Source organism: Emys orbicularis, chromosome 2 (assembly GCF_028017835.1).
Source record: "Emys orbicularis isolate rEmyOrb1 chromosome 2, rEmyOrb1.hap1, whole genome shotgun sequence".
Classification (NCBI taxonomy): Eukaryota; Metazoa; Chordata; order Testudines; family Emydidae; genus Emys; species Emys orbicularis.
Window position 1 is genome coordinate 292,756,676 of NC_088684.1, and position 16,739 is coordinate 292,773,414.

The window sequence follows — 16,739 nt, forward strand, 5'->3', positions numbered from 1 at the left end:
GTTTTTGAGTATTATGATTCCTGATGTCAGATTTGTGTCCATTAATTCTTTTGCGTAGAGACTGTCCGGTTTGGCCAATGTACATGGCAGAGGGGCATTGCTGGCACATGATGGCATATATCACATTGGTAGATGTGCAGGTGAACGAGCCACTGATGGTATAGCTGATGTGATTAGGCCCTATGATGGTGTCACTTGAATAGATATGTGGACAGAGTTGGCATCGGGCTTTGTTACAAGGATAGGTTCCTGGGTCAGTGTTTTTGTTCAGTGATGTGTGGTTGCTGGTGAGTATTTGCTTTAGGTTGGGGGGTTGTCTGTAAGCGAGGACAGGTCTGTCTCCCAAGATCTGTGAGAGTAAAGGATCATCTTTCAGGATAGGTTGTAGATCTCTGATGATGCGCTGGAGAGGTTTTAGTTGGGGGCTGAAGGTGACAGCTAGTGGTGTTCTGTTATTTTCTTTGTTGGCCCTGTCTTGTAGGAGGTGACTTCTGGGTACTCGTCTGGCTCTGTCAATCTGTTTTTTCACTTCAGCAGGTGGGTATTGTAGTTTTAAGAATGCTTCAGAGATCTACAACCTATCCTGAAAGATGATCCTTTACTCTCACAGATCTTGGGAGACAGACCTGTCCTCGCTTACAGACAACCCCCCAACCTAAAGCAAATACTCACCAGCAACCACACATCACTGAACAAAAACACTGACCCAGGAACCTATCCTTGTAACAAAGCCCGATGCCAACTCTGTCCACATATCTATTCAAGTGACACCATCATAGGGCCTAATCACATCAGCTATACCATCAGTGGCTCGTTCACCTGCACATCTACCAATGTGATATATGCCATCATGTGCCAGCAATGCCCCTCTGCCATGTACATTGGCCAAACCGGACAGTCTCTACGCAAAAGAATTAATGGACACAAATCTGACATCAGGAATCATAATACTCAAAAACCAGTGGGAGAACACTTTAACCTGTCTGGCCATTCTTTGACAGACCTGCGGGTGGCTATCTTAAAACAGAAAAACTTCAAAAACAGACTCCAACGAGAGACTGCTGAGCTGGAATTGATATGCAAACTAGACACAATCAACTCAGGGCTAAATAGGGATTGGGAATGGCTGAGCCATTACAAACATTGAATCTATCTCCCCTTGTAAGTATTTTCACACTTGCTTCTTATCAAACTGTCTGTACTGAACCATCTTGATTATCACTTCAAAAGTTTTTTTTCTCTTACTTAATTGGCCTCTCAAAGTTGGTAAGACAACTCCCACCTGTTCATGCTCTCTGTATGTGTGTATATATATCTCCTCAATATATGGTTCACTCTTTATGCATCCGAAGAAGTGGGTTGTAGCCCACGAAAGCTTATGCTCTAATAAATTTGTTAGTCTCTAAGGTGCCACAAGTACTCCTGTTATTTTTAAGGCCAAGATGGCTTTGGCTTCTTTTCCCGATTCTTCCCAAGAGCAGTACCAAAGGATCGAACCCTTTTCCCCCTTTCACTTCACTGATTTGGGTCCTATGTTACACAATAAGGCACACACAAATTTCTGGTATGTATTCAGGTGCCCACATGCCAATTCCCTTCTGAGTCTTTGTTTCCCCATTCAGGAGGTAGGTGCTGTGTCCCAGGCTTCTGTTTCTCACTAGAATGCTTGATAAAGCTCTACAGGACAGTGGTATCTAACAACCAGGAACCGGCTGCCAAAAGACAGACAGACACACTGTATCAAGCACTGGACTAGAAATAAACAGAAATGTTTTCCTATGTTTTTTTTTTTTAATTGAAAATGCCATTTTTGCCAAAATTGAAATATTTTGAAAAATGTGGCAATCTCGACAACATTTTGTTTTGGGGAAAAAAGCCCCAAATGAAATATTTTGATAATGTCCAAACTTCCCTCTTTGGCATTTTCAGCGTGGAACATTTTAATTTTTCATTTCATACCAACTTTTCAAAATAAAATTCATGTTTATCATTAAAAAATAAAAAGCTCTAAAAGGTCAGCATTAGACAGAAACGTTTCAATATTTAGCGAAATAACATGTTTCGATCAACCCAAAGTGAAGGAGTTTGGGTTGGAGAAGTTCATTTTACAGGAACAGATTTCGTCTGAAATCTTTTGTTTTCGTTCCCTTTTGGAAACAGAAAATGTTTTGAAATTGCAGAATTTCCTGTGAAATGGAAAATAGGATTCTCACCCTGGCTTGTGGACTCATAAAATAACACGGAGCCACGGGTCCTCTCCAATTCCTATTAAAGCCAGTAGAAATCTCTCCATTTACTTCAGTGGGATTTGAATAAGACCCAAGGTGGATCGGTTGGAGTGTGGTACGGGAAGATGCAATGAAAGACAGTGCTTTGGTGTCTGCCTGGCATACAGTGGATGATGGGCTGAAAGGACAATTTATTAATTCCCTCTATGGAACATGCTTATTTTCCAGCTTTAGGTCCATGGCTGGTGAGGCTTAAGGGTCCCACGGTAACTTTGAAAGATGCAGAAAATATGATCCAGAAAGGACTAAAAAAAAAACCAAGGGCAGTGTGTATGAGGCCTTCCAGAGGGGTTTGTAAACGTGTCCATCTACCTACCCTCCTGGAGCATAAGAATCACAACTCTCTTGGCCAGGGTATTTCCTGTCCTATAGGATGAAGTTCATTGAATCACACTGAGATCCTGTAAATGAAACCCCCTTTCCAAAGCTCCATCCATCCATCCATCCATCCATCCATCCAGTGAGTTCTGGATCAGGCCACCACCTGTCATAGAATCATAGAATATCAGGGTTGGAAGGGACCTCAGGAGGTCATCTAGTCCAACCCCCTGCTCAAAGTAGGACCAACACGCGACCAATACTGTCTTGTTGTTCCCTTGTACTCCCTGTCACTCTGTCTGTATCCATCTGTTGTCATCAGTCTTATACTTAGATTGTCAGCTCGTTGGGAGAGGGATGGTCCTTTTGTTCTGTGTTTGTACAGAACCTAGCACAATGAAGTCTTAGTCCCCGACTGGGGCTGCTAGGAACTATGATGATACAAATACTAATCATACCTCTGTCTATCTAGGTTCCAATATTTGGGACGAAGGTACATTTATTTCACGTACATTTAATGTTTTTCATTTGCCCCAGCACAGCTCCAGGTGCCCATTGGTAGAACCTCCCTGACTCCGAACCTGTCGCTGCAATCACCGCAAGCATTATTATTGTTTATATCTATTGTGTTAGCACCTCGGGGCTGTGACTGGGGAATCAAAGCTGGCTTGTGCTAGGCGCTGGACACAGCTGGCCATCTAAACATATGATGAGAGACAACAGGTGAAGCAAAGCAAACAGGCCAGCATAAGCGTAGCTCACCCCCTGCCTAGCTATTACCCAGCACCCATGTGTCTTGACAGAGACAAGTTTTCATCTTCATTTCCTAGGATCACAGCCCCAAATTGTGTCCAGAAGCCCCTTTGCCTTCCTCGCACCAAAATTCTTCCACCGAAGGTGTCCGTAAGCCCTGCTGCAATTGCACGGGGGTCCACACGGCCTGCTCACCAGGCACCATTTTCACTGACAGTGTGAAACAAGATCTTGTCAAGGGCACATCTTTAAGCACTGCCTGCCTGCAGGGTGTGCTCATGCCCGTTCTTGCTTAATGAGGACGTAAAGGAGTCAGTGGGGGGAGTAAAGGAAGTAAGGTTTCAAAGGAAGAGGCCAGAGCAGCCCCCTTCATTTATACTTGAGTACATTTAAAAATCAAGACGCACACTGGGGCCAGATCCTCAGCTGATATAAATCAGTTTAGCACTGGGATCAATGGAGCGACACCAATTTACACCAGCTGAGGATCTGGCCTGTCTAATAACAGTCAGTGAAATAAAGCTGGGCCCCTTATTCCCAGTGACTTATCATGAGTTCCTGGTGCTACAATCTGACCCTATGGAAATACATAACAGCTATGGAGGAGCTGGGGGAAAGAGTCTCCGGAGGAATCAAAGGCCTCATGTAACCCAGGGAGTCTCCTGCGATACTGGGTAGCAGTTGGCTGAACTTGGCTAAGAACTAATCCAGAGCTCACCGAAGCCAACGGGAAGACCCCCTTTGCTGTAAATGGATCAGGCACCCAGAGAGCTGCTGTTCCCTTCATAAATGTAAGCATGAATCAACGTCAATCAGTGTCCCTTTAAATGTGTACCTACCCTGTGGCAACAGTTCAGAATAAGCTTGTTAAGTTCTGCAATTCCCAATTCCCTCCTCCCTCGCTGCCGAGGATAATGATAATGATGATTAATTATTATTTTATTGCTGTAGAATCTAGGTACCCCAGTCCCAGGCTAGAACCCCATTGTGCTAGGCATGGTACAAACACAGGACAAAAAGGCAGACCCTGTCCCAAAGCTCTAAACCAGAGGTCAGCAACCTTTCAGAAGTGGTGTGCCGAGTCTTCATTTATTCACTCTGATTTAAGGTTTCGCGTGCCAGTCATACATTTTAACGTTTTTAAAAGGTCTCTTTCTATACGTCTATAATATAGAACTAAACTATTGTTGTATGTAAAGTAAATAAGGTTTTTAAAATGTTTAAGAAGCTTCATTTAAAATTAAATTAAAATGCAGAGCCCCCGGACCGGTGACCAGGACCTGGGCAGTGTGAGTGCCACTGAAAATCAGCTCACGTGCCGCCTTCGGCACCCGTGCCATAGGTTGCCTACCCCTGCTCTAAACTAATCCCACTGCCGTGGTTGCGAGGAAATTGGACCTCGCCCTGCTGAAGCAAACATAGCTTTGTAAAGAGAGCACACAACAAGCTGGGTGCAGCAGATGGGAGGACTGAACCCTTGTGGACATGCAGACCTGCCTTAGATGATTTGTCTGCGGGGGGAAAAGTAACTTTCAGAAGCCCCGTAGAGGCAACGAACTTTCTAATCGCAACAACCCAGAGTGGTGTTTCGAGGCACGAGGCAGACAGCCCTAATGGGTTCAGGGAGCGCTCGCTGCTCATCCACTGTGATAAACAGAGCTACTCGTTCATCAGAAACGGTGACACAGGAACAGAAGGTTCCTCTTCGGTGAGTCTGGCCATTTGTCACGTTTTACAATTACATTCCCTATTCGGGAAAAACAAAATCCATCTCCTTAATATCTGCAGCCTGTGGACAGACGTGTGGGACACGAATCTGAGTTAGAAACAAAGGGGAAATTCGTCGCCGCCTCGCTAAAGCTGGGCTGCCCCAATTGATGGGCAGTGGCCTGATCCAGGATTCAGTCTAGCCAGAGCACAGAACACTCTGGCCACCCCCTGTCCTGCCCTTAATCTGCCTCTCCCCCCATACTACAGCAGGGGGGATATAGGGCTGCCTCTACCATTCCTGCCACCACTGCAAACTCACCAGGGGAACTCACCAGGGGCTGTTTCCTTACCCTTTTACTCCACCAGCACAGCATAAAGGGGCCTCAGCAGGAGAAAGAATTGGCCCCAGAGTGCCTAGATAGTATTGGGTGGGTAGATAGTCTGGGGGTGTGTGCATTAGATAGATAGATAGATAGATAGATAGATAGATAGATAGATAGATAGATAGATAGATAGATAGATAGATAGATAGATAATTATTATGTGCCTAAGACCCACAGACATCTGGTAAAAGGCAGTCCCTGCCCCCAAAGAACCGGCAAGCTTAGGTTAAGCTGACACATGATAGGAGGCTGAAGCAAACCAGCAGAAGTGGGTGGAAGGATGGGGTGAGAGGCTGCTTTGTCCTAGAAGAGAAAGACAATTTGATTGTTACGGTGCAGTTGGGACACTGGCGATGTGGGTTTGAGTTCCCTGCTCTGCTACAGACTCGCTGTGTGACACCGGAAAAAGCACTTACGTCTACACTGCCCTGTAAACCCAGGTCTGTGGGACCCGGGCTTGTGGAGTCGGTGTTTTCAAGCCCATGCTTGAGGGTCCACACTGCATTGTAAACCTGGGTTCACAAGTCCTGGACCCGGGTCTCACAGCTGTGCTAATGCAGCCATACTGCACTATACAGACCTTCCGGCTCAGGTCTGTGGCTCAAGCTGCATCCGCGCTGCAAAATGACAGGGCTTGGACCTGAGTGGCACTGGGACTTGGGTTCTGACCCACCCCACTAGCAGGCCCTAAGACCCATGTCTGAGTGCTTGCTGACCTGAGTCAGACTGATTTGGGTGTGGACAGAAGTGGGGCTTCGGCTCAAACCTAAGTCAGAGCCCGGTCTTAGTATGCAGTGCAGACATACTCTCTGCCTCAGTCCCCCATCTGTGCAATGGGGATAACAGCACTGCCCTATCTCACAGGGGTGTTGGGAGGCTAACTAGTAAAGCCCGTGAGGTGCTCATGTAACCCACACACCTGCTGGGTGGGGTGTTTTGTCCCATCTAGTGGCACCGAGACTGCTTAGAGAGATAAAATGAGTCTGCGCTACAGCCTTAGCTAACAGCCGGTTGGTTTTTTGGCTCATGCACTAAGCTCCAGAAGCCCCAGGTTCGATCCCGCCCGCCGACGACCGGGGTTTGTTGGTGTTACACTCAGATACTATAAGAACGGGGCCATATTAGCACCTAAGGGAGACATGGGTAGACTCCAACAGGGGGATGTGAAGGACTCAACTGGCATCACAACTGTGCACTGAAGGAATTGATGGCCTATTTTATAGAAGTATTATTTCCTCCAGAAGTGCCCCCGCCGCGATCAATAAATACAAATAACAATAACGAATGCCTTGCACATGTATAGGCCCTTCCCTCAACAGATCTCAAAGCACTGGGCAAGCCATCACGCCCACAGCATCCCAACAGCCGTGTGAGACAGGATGCCCATTTGACAGCTGGGGAAACCAAGGCATGGAGCAGTTAAGCGATTTGCCCGAGGTCATGCAGGGAGGGAGTGGTAGAGCTCTCTTGTGCCTCACAGAGGGAGAAATAGGCGGCTAGTGATACTACTTCCTGCTCAGAGCACATTCTGCGATCAGGGGGCAGCCACGGTGTAAGGGGGGCAGGGGCATAGGGGTGTACAAAGAAATTTGGGGATAGAAGGGATGAATGGGAGGGGAAGACAGCATTGTCGGAAGAGAGCCGGGGTGGAGGGGAAAAGGCCAGGTGACGGGCATGGAGAGAGACGATGGGAATGGACCAAGAGGTGGAAGTGAGAAAGAAAACGCCCAGAAAGGAAAGAGAAGCAAGACAGGTAGAGGAAAGGAGGCTCTTATGGCTAGTTGACAGGCTTGGGAGTCAAGAGAGCTGGGTTCTCTTCCTGGGTCTTCCACTGGCCTGTTTGGGGACCTTGGGTAAGCACGTCACCTCAGTTTTCTCATCTGTAAAATGTGGGTAATAGTACAGGCTGGCTTCCCATGTAAACGAAAGATCCTGACCAGAAACAGCAGCATGAATGTACTATTATTGGATGAGGGAAGGAAGGGGACAGGCTGATTCAGAAAGTACTGCTCATTTCACGTGCTTTCCGCTGCCTTGAAGGACTTGGCAAAAACAGTGAAGTGTTTTCCCCTTGGCTTCCCATGGAGCTTTATCGGGATCACCAAAGGCTTTTCTGTCTGGGTTGGGGGGTGGTTGGTTTTTTTCGCCTGTCTTTTCCAATGGGAAGTAACAAGAGTTTGAGCAGAGCCCACAAAACGCTGCCTTGCTGCAAACAAACCCTGATGTCAGAAGGGAGAGAAAAAGGAAACCTTGCTTTCTGATGCAAAGCGGTGACGTGTTCCCAACGCATCCTTCCCCATTTCCCTCCTGGCGATGGATGCCATCAAGCCCCCCTGGCAGCCGCGTCCCCATACGCTGGGACGTGTCCTGATCGGTTTCACCTAACCTGCACCAATGGGGGGGAACCATGCTGTGTCCCCAACAAAGTGGCAGCTCCCTCGTGTGCCGAAAATACAGACCCACCCCTGGTTCCTCCTGCCTCAGTGGTTGTTTCGTTTTTCTGCGCAGACACCTTCGAAAAAAGCGAGGGCCGGCGAGGCACCTCAAAGCAGAGGGTTTTACAGCTTAAGCAAAGCCCGACCTCTGACCCGCCCCCCCATAGGGGAGCAATAATTGTTGACAGGGCTGGAAAAAATGTTCTCATTGTGAATATAAACAGGCTCACAGAGCTGCAGCCACTGCCAAATGTTACTGGGAAATGTTGAGGATCGGAGTCAACATATGAAATTTCCATCACATTTTTATTAATAAAAAAAAAGGGGGCTCTGGGTGGAAGGTTCTTTTCCTTTTCGTCGACACCGACGTCAGCAACATTCTGCCTCCTTTTATTTGAATGTGACTTTTTACATGCTATCTGGGATTTAAAAATAAACCCGTGTTGATCGCCGGAATGCTGGGCGTGACAGAAGCTGTCACGTCCGTTTTCTTATTTCCCCCCCACCTTCCCTTCTCCCCGCGGCTTGCGAGCCCCTTACGCCCACTGCCGAGCCATTACTCACCCATGCTGGGATTACTCGGGGGAGTAACTGCTCAGCGGGGTAGGGAATTCCCAGCCGAGCCCTTGCTCTGTAACTTTCCCCCAGCGGTTCTGATCAAACAGCCTGATGAACGTGAATGAAAATTGCGAGCAACCTGTTGTTTCCGCAAGTCCAGATTGGATCCTATGATGGCTGTGTACTCATGTTGCTTAACACACTGCTGGAAGGTGCTCAGAGACCATGCTAATCAATGTGGTATAAGAACATAGATCGACTCCAATAGATGCTGATGGTGTGGCTTGCTCGGAATCCACCCGGATTTCATCCCTTGCAATTGCGTTGGATCAGGCCATTCATCCTTTCTCAGTTCTCTGCAGCCTATCAAGCCATCTAAGGCCATCAGGTCTATTTTCAGGGTACGCCCAGTCTCCTCACTTTGCTTTGCCCCTTCACCTCTTTCCATGCACAGTGCCATACAATGGACCCGTCCTGGGGTTTTAAGGGTGTTGGGCACCCATCTCCCATTGGGGAGCTTCCCAGCTCCTAGATTTCTATCTTCAGGAACCTCTCTCCTGGGCGAGGCATTGAGCTGTCTCCCCTGAGGGAGTGAGGGACAAGCTGGCATGCTGCTGCGCTGTGACACGCTCGCATTTAACCTCACTCAGTGAGAGCTGGGCGCTGTGGTAGGGTTTGTCTCTGCAGTGGCCCACCAGGGCACGACTCATCCAGCCACAGGTCTCTGCTGATGTGTCGCCGTCTCTATGAGGTAGCAGTGCCTGGAGCCACCATCCAAGCCACACTTCAGTCCTACCCTTCCGGGGCATTAGGGTCCAAAGGAAATCAGGAGCCAAGAAACCACAACTCAAAACAGGGTCGTCCCATGCGTCTTCAGTGGGATCCTGCCCTTCTCTTCAGGGGTTGATCATGCTTCAGCTGATGCCCAGGGCCCAGCCGTTCCTTTCAGCAGGAGGCTTGTCTGACCAGTAAGCCAACTCAGGGCACAGTTACACTTAAAATACTGCCTCAGCGCAGCTGCACTTTAATGGAGACACTCTGAGCCGACGGGAGAGAGCTCTCCTGTCTGCGTAGCTAATCCACCTCCCCGAGGCAGTAGCTATGTCGATGAGAGAAGTTCTCCCATCAGTGTAGGGGGGTTAGGGCATTATAACTATGTGGCTCAGGGCAGTGGATTTTTCACATCCCTGAGCGATGTCGTTACAGCGATATAGGTCCATAGTGTAGACCAGACCTTAGTCTCTGGGCTGCAACCCCAAGTCGCTCTCATCAAAATAAGCAGACCTCTGCTCTCCTGACGGGGCAACCCTGAACTGGGCTATCTCCTCCTTTGAACACCCTTCTCCAGGCCTGACATATACTGCAGGGGTAGCAGGGCCTACTGGGTCCACAGACTCTCCTGAACTCTCTCCTGAGGCCTCTCTGCCCTGTCACAGGAGGCTAATCCCCTTAGGCCTGTGTGAGAATTCCCGGCCTCATGAGTAAGGCTACGATTATATCATGGCGGTCATGGAATCTGTGACTTCCAGAGACCTCTGTGGCATTTTGCACTTCAGCCCTGGTGCAGCGGGGCTGGAGCTGTCAGCTGGCGGCCCCCCTGCAGCTCCCCCCTCGCAGCTGCCCAGCCCCGGCCATTGTGGAGGGACCCCCAGCAGCTGCTGAGCTGCCACAGGTGGTGGAGGGTCCCCCGGAGCTTCCAGCCACCACCAGCAGTGAGGAGACCCCGGAGCTTCCAGCCACCACCAGCAGCGAGGGGACCCCAGAGCTCCCAGCCGCCGCCGGCAGCAGCAGGGATCCAAGAGCCCCAGCAACTGTGTGTGCTGGACCCTCCTCCCTCCCCATTTTGTCAGGGATATTTTTTAGTAAAAGTCAGGGACAGGACACGGGCTTCCGTGAATTTTTGTTTATTGCCTGTGACCTGTCCCTGACTTTTATTAAAAATATCCATGACAAAATCTTAGCCTTATTTATGAGGAATGGTCAGATACTAGGACGCTGGACGGGTTTTGCTGCATTACTCCATCAGGCAACATAAATGACTGAGCCCTATGCTTTCAGGGACTTCTCCTGAAGCAACTTGTGGGTCTGCTCCCCGCCCAGCTTCTCAGTTCCCTTCTCCCACTCAGTGCTCCATGGACCTGGGCTCTGGTATGTCAGCCTCACTCCGTTCCCATTTTCAGGCACCGCTCTCCAGGACAAGACAGGAGCAGTCTCCCCACAAAGGAGGACAGGCCCAGGGGAGTGGGATGGAAGACTGGCAAGCCAGTGTCCTGTGGCCCAGCATGACCTAACCAGAGCCTGAAATGGAGGGGAACATGCACCTTCTACAGAGCTTGCCTGATTCCTTGGTGGCCTCTCAACACCATCTAGCCCGGCGATCATGTGTTCGTCTCTTCTTCCCATGGAGTGTGGTCCTTCTCCCTGGGCAGCTGATGACAGTGAGTTGAACCAGGGGGTGTGGGACTCTGTGTTTGCGGGGACAGGGGTCAGAGGGAAGAGTAGGTGGGAAAGCTAGAGGGCATTGTGTCCGCTGTGGGGAAGCGGTGCCATTTTTGCAGCTGGAAAGTTTGGGAGTTGTCCATCTGTGTTGACTCCACCCGGACTTTCTCCTTCCTGCCGGATCAGAGCTGCCTGTGTATAAAAGTGGGTGTGTTTCATATTTTACACGGGTAGCTTTGCACAGCTCCAGTTTATGCAGGGTAGAAGCTCACCAAGGCCGAATATGTGGCTTGGTCACCTATTGGAAGCCAGTTGCTCTGGAACTGGCACAACAGACCAGAACCTCAGCAGGCATAAACTAGCATAGCTCTATACACTTCAATAGAAATACACTGATTTACACCAGCTGAGGATCTGGCCTATGAATATCTGAAGTCTCCATGTTGTGCTTTCTCCCCAGGAAGAAGAAGGGTTATAGCTTTAGGGGAATGATGGGGCACAAGTTTTTTTACCACCTAATGACTCTTTCTGGACCTCACAGGTTCACATCACAAACACACGGGACCAGATCCTCAGATGGGGTAAATCTATTGCAGTCAATGGCGGGAGATGCTCAGCTGATGTAAATCGGCAGAGCTCCCTTGGGGATCAGAGTCACGGCACTATTTTGTATTGCCGGTGGAAGTCTCAGCAGAGAAACCAAGGAATGAACTGGCCACAGAGGCTTTGTCTCTAGAGAAGGTCCTTCTAAGTGAAGGCTATTACACAATCGGCTATGGCTACTGCTCATTTTTGCTGTATCTATGCTGTGGATGAGTACAGAGCTTCATTCTCCAAAGCTGCTGACAGCACTTTTAACCAGCACTGGAAACATTGTGGGCAAGTCTCAAAACTTGGACTGGTTTGAATGAGCACCTAATGGTTTGGATTAGAGCGGGGTTCAAGCCACAATAGCCAGAGACAGATATCCATCACTCGGAAGTTTGGGGTGCTTTAGATTCAGCAACTTGCTTTTGACCCATTTCTAATTCACTTCCTTCTGCAAAGGATCCAAAACTTCTGGATCTGCAAAACTGGACTCTGATTCATCCAGAATCTGCAAGAATCTTGACTCCCATGGAAGCAGGAGTTGTGAGGGCTTAGCACCTTATAGGAAGCTCTGACCACCGCCCAAGACTGGAGATGGAAATCTCTTTGTCACAGTATTTGGAGCATCTGTTTCTGGTCTCCATCAGGACACAGCAATGAAGATGGAAAATCACAGGAGGGAAGGAAAGAATGAGCCAGATTCTATTGACCCTCTGTCACGGTGTACGCTACTCACTGCTGTTTGGCACCCACTTCTGGTGATTAGCTCCACCTGGTTCAGCCCCACTCTCTGGTCTTCCAGCATTGCAGACCACCTTTCGCTCCTGGAGTCGCGGTAGGGCTGCTTCACAACTTGTCACTCCAGCCAGGATTTCCTCTTTCAGGGTTGGGCAGGGGGTGTCTTTGAAAATCTCTCTGCACAAGCGGCTTCAGGCTGTCTTCACGCCCTCTGCCCTATGTCACGCCAGCAGTCACACAGGCAGTCTTCCCATTCACTGCCCCAAACAGTACTATTCTGCATGGTAGGGGAATCCAAACCCACCTTCTACGCTGGGTTCCAGTCCAGAGCCCTACAGCGAACAGTTACGTTCTGGGTCTTCACCAACTCTACTCCTGTCTTCCCTGGATTACCTCCTCCCGTGCTTCTTTAACCTTCTCCTTCACCAGCCTTCCTACTCAGACCCCAGGCTCTTAGGCCTACTAGGTAAACCCTTCCTCATGGGTTCCTATGCCTTTTCTCAGGGGGTTCCTATCCCCCCCTTCCTTCTCCCTTCCTTTCTGCATGAGCCCCAGCCACCTGGGGCTGACAGCCAGAGCTCTTCAAAAAATAAAAAGGACTCAGCTGACGCCTCCCTTGACACATTCCCGTGCCTTCCTTGGGAGGCCCACCCTTTGATCTGAGAACCACTGACTCAGATGTTACTTATCCTTTCCCTCCACGTTATGTCCTTCTGTCCTGACTTGCAAAGACCTTGGTACCCCAGTCCTGTCCTCCTCCTCCACAGCTCTGCTAATACACTTCAGTCCTGGCCTGCCACTTCCCTCCAGCCCGAGCACTGCAAACTCAATTTGACCCTGACCTATGGCATGTCCTGTTACGCGAATGCTGGGCCTCTCCCAGCAATGGCTGCCCAGTGTGCCAAACTGAAGATGGTGCTAGATGGGTATTGGGAGGAGAGTCAATCTCAGCTTTACTCCTTACTTAAATCAGCTTAAAGCTCAAGTCTAGATGGAAGGAGAAAGTGACCCCCTGGACCTGCTGTCTCACCTTGTGCTGGGCTCTGTAATAACAACCGCTAGCTCTTACACAGCACTTTTCATCATTAGAAATCAAAGTGGGGGGAAGTATCATTATTCCCATTTTACAGATGGGAAAACAGAGGCACTGAGCTCTACCCAAGGCCACACAGCAAACCACTGGGAGAGCCAGGAATAGACTCGAGAGCTTCTGAGTCCCAACCTAGTGCTCTAAGCACCTGACCACACTGTCTCCGTGAGCAGGCTGCTCTCCATTTATATTCCTCCCATAGAACTGCATTGTACAAAGTCTAGGGTAAGACTGTGGCTTGAGGCTACAACCTGCAACAGGGGCTGGCATGTACCCAGGAGTATTGTGCCTGCTGTTCGCACAATTCACCCATGAGCACGGGACCTGAATGGTGCCTGGCCCTAGTTTAACAAGGACAGGGAGCTCCTTGGGTTCTTTTTCCCTTTTGTTTAGAAACACAGGGCACCAGATAGGCCTTAGCCACTAATGACGAAGAAGAAGACATGATTTGCCAGACTGGAGCAGACTCTACGTCCATCCAGCCTTCTACCCTGCTTCTAACAGAGTTCACTACATCGCTGTGCCGCTCCGCCGTTCTCTTTTCATCTCACTGCCTGTGCAATGCTCTCCATGGACGGCATGGAATATCCTCCTGACCCCTACGGGAGTTCAGCCGGTGTTCAGAAGCATGAAGCTTGATCCCCTTGTCCAACTGTTAGTTTGGAGAGCTACAGCCATTGTTAATGACTTTAAGCAACCCCGGGACAAGATGGGTGAGGTAATATCTGCCCAGACCTGAAGAAGAGCTCTGGGTAAGCTTAAAAGCTTGTGTCTCTCACCAACAGAAGTTGGTCCAATAAAAGGTATCACCTCACCCAGCTTGTCTCGCTAATATCCTAGGGCCAACACGGCTACAACAACACAGCAAACATGAAACAATCCAGTCCTTTCACAGTGCCAGGTAACAGCGTCTCTCTCAATAACCTCCAGTGGCAGTGAATACGTTACCATGACTATGCAGGGTTGTTGTAGCCGTGTTGGTCCCAAGCTACTAGAGAGACAAAGTGGGTGAGGTAGTATCTTTTATTGGACCAGTAAAAGATATTACCTCACCCACCTTGTCTCCCTAATACCATGACTATATGGAGTGACAGTCTGCTAAAAAAACAAGTGATTCTAAGTGTCTGTCTGAACAAGATTTGAGGGAACTTCCCTCTTTGGTAAATTTGCTTCCTTAAAAAAAAAGATGACCAAACTCACAACTCTGCTTAGTAATAACACCATTGTATACTTTGCAGTGTTGTGTGTATGTTTTCCATTGCCCTCTTCGGGACACAAACAAACTATTCTACTGTGTTTCATAAGCTCTGTGCTACCGTTAACCAGGGAAGATTCTCCTTTAACTCAAGGAACAGATGGCTGTGTTTTTGCAGGATTTGGGGCCCATCAGCAGGAAGTTCAGAATGGCTGAGTGTGCAGCACCGTGACAACCTGGACGTCTCCATATGGCCATAGAGTTGTTATTCTTAGCCCTGGTCTACACTGGGGGGGAGGGGAATCGATCTAAGTTATGCAACTTCAGCTACGTGAATAACGTAGTTAAAGTCGACGTACTTAGATCTACTTACCGCGGTGTCTTCACTGCCGTAAGTCGACGGCTGACACTCTCCCGTCGACTCCGCCTGCGCCTCTTGCCCTGGTGGAGTACCGGAGTCGACGGGAGAGTGCTCGGGGGTCGATTTATCGCATCTAGACTAGACGCGATAAATCGATCCCCGCTGGATCGATCGCTGCCCGCCGATCCGGCGGGTAGTGTAGACATTAGTGCTTTTCATCCTAAAGTGCTATAGAAATGTAGGGCTATTGGTGTAAACTCTATTGATCTCAATTGAGTAAATGCCAGCAGAGACTCAGGGCCCTTAAATGTATCTACCATTGAAATTAAGCCACTTCTGGGTAACAAGGAGCATCTAAGGCTCTGGTTCAGCAAAGCCCTAAAGTACGTACTTAACTTTAAGCGTGGGAGCAGTGCCTGTGAAATTCAATGGTTCTACTCGTGAACTTACTTTTAAGCATGTGCTTAGGACTTTATCTGAACAGAGATGGGATTGTTCAGATGTTTAACGTTAAACATGTGCTTTTTAAGTGCTGCGTGGAATCAAGCTCTAAGAGCAACACTAGTCAGTGTTATACGTGCCTTACCCTACACCGTAGACAGTACTCAGAACATCGTATTAACACAAGCTGGAATTCGGCTGGGATCCTGGCACTAAGACCTCCTACTCTTGCATAAAGCCCCATTGGCTCTCGAATGCCAAAAGTCCCATTTACCTTCTGATCTCTTCCAGCGCGGGCCCTCCTCCCATTGCACTGAGACAATGCAGCTCTGACTCACAGGGCAGGTTGCCACTTTTTGACTCATCATCTCAGCTTTCCACAGCAGATAGGTGTTCCCAGGAGAACTAGCGTGCGAATGTTCATCCAGCCTGACCCTTCTGAGTTTGGGAAAGCCAGAAGGAGCCCGGCAAAAAGTTCTGACGCGAGCAAGCAAAGCACTTTGCTGAGAGAGGGAAACAAGAGGGCAGCCCAAAAGAATTAGTTTCTTAATAGCTCCCTAGCAGGCCCTTGTGGCCCTAACCCTAGCCAGAGCGGCTGGCTGCATGGTCAGATCTAAGGCAGCTTCGTATACACCCAGCTGGGTCTAACTGACCTGTGAGTCATTTGTTTTGTTGGTTGCTTCATTTTTATTTCCCCGTCTTTAGTCGCAGGGCTTCAGAAAAGTCTTTGTCAAATTGCTCCACTTTCACAATTTTGCAAACTCGAAACCAGGCACATTTAGACTGAGCAATCTTTTGCAATTAATATTTTAGTAGGTACGTTATTTTCCTTCAGTTGCAGTCCTAAACTGTTTTGCTAACAGGTGGTATGTTTCGCCCCAGAAGTGGCTGCATTTCAGGAGTAGATGAAGCAATCCTTGCCTAAATCAGTGTGTTATGCTTCCAGAGCAGCTTGATGTCCTGTGGGGTGAAAGGGGCTTTACACATGTAAATGCACCGAAGTGCAAATCACACAGGACTACTGAAATTTCTGGCAGGCATACCTCATGGCTGCGGTATGTTTTCCTAGGGGGGATTTTAATTGTAACAGTGGTGTAATGCCCAGCATGGGGAGACTTGCTTTAGCCATGCCATACCTTTCCCTCCTGTTTCAGCATCATAAACCTAGACCTAAGGGAACCTAACCCTTGTAAAGACTGGTTTGTAGCTCACTCCAGCACCATATCCAAATATTTATTCAAAGGATGTTAGAACAGGCTCACAGCTTGCACGGTGCCCAGATTTCTCTTCATTCACTGCCTTTGTGGGAGGGGATCAGCTTTACCTTTGGAAAGTTTTATGGTAAATTCATGTCCTAGCCCCTCCTTGAGACCTCTTTGCTGAGACGCTTCTGTGACAGCCAGCCACTAGGAATTAACTGCGGCGACCCAGCTCGTTGCAAT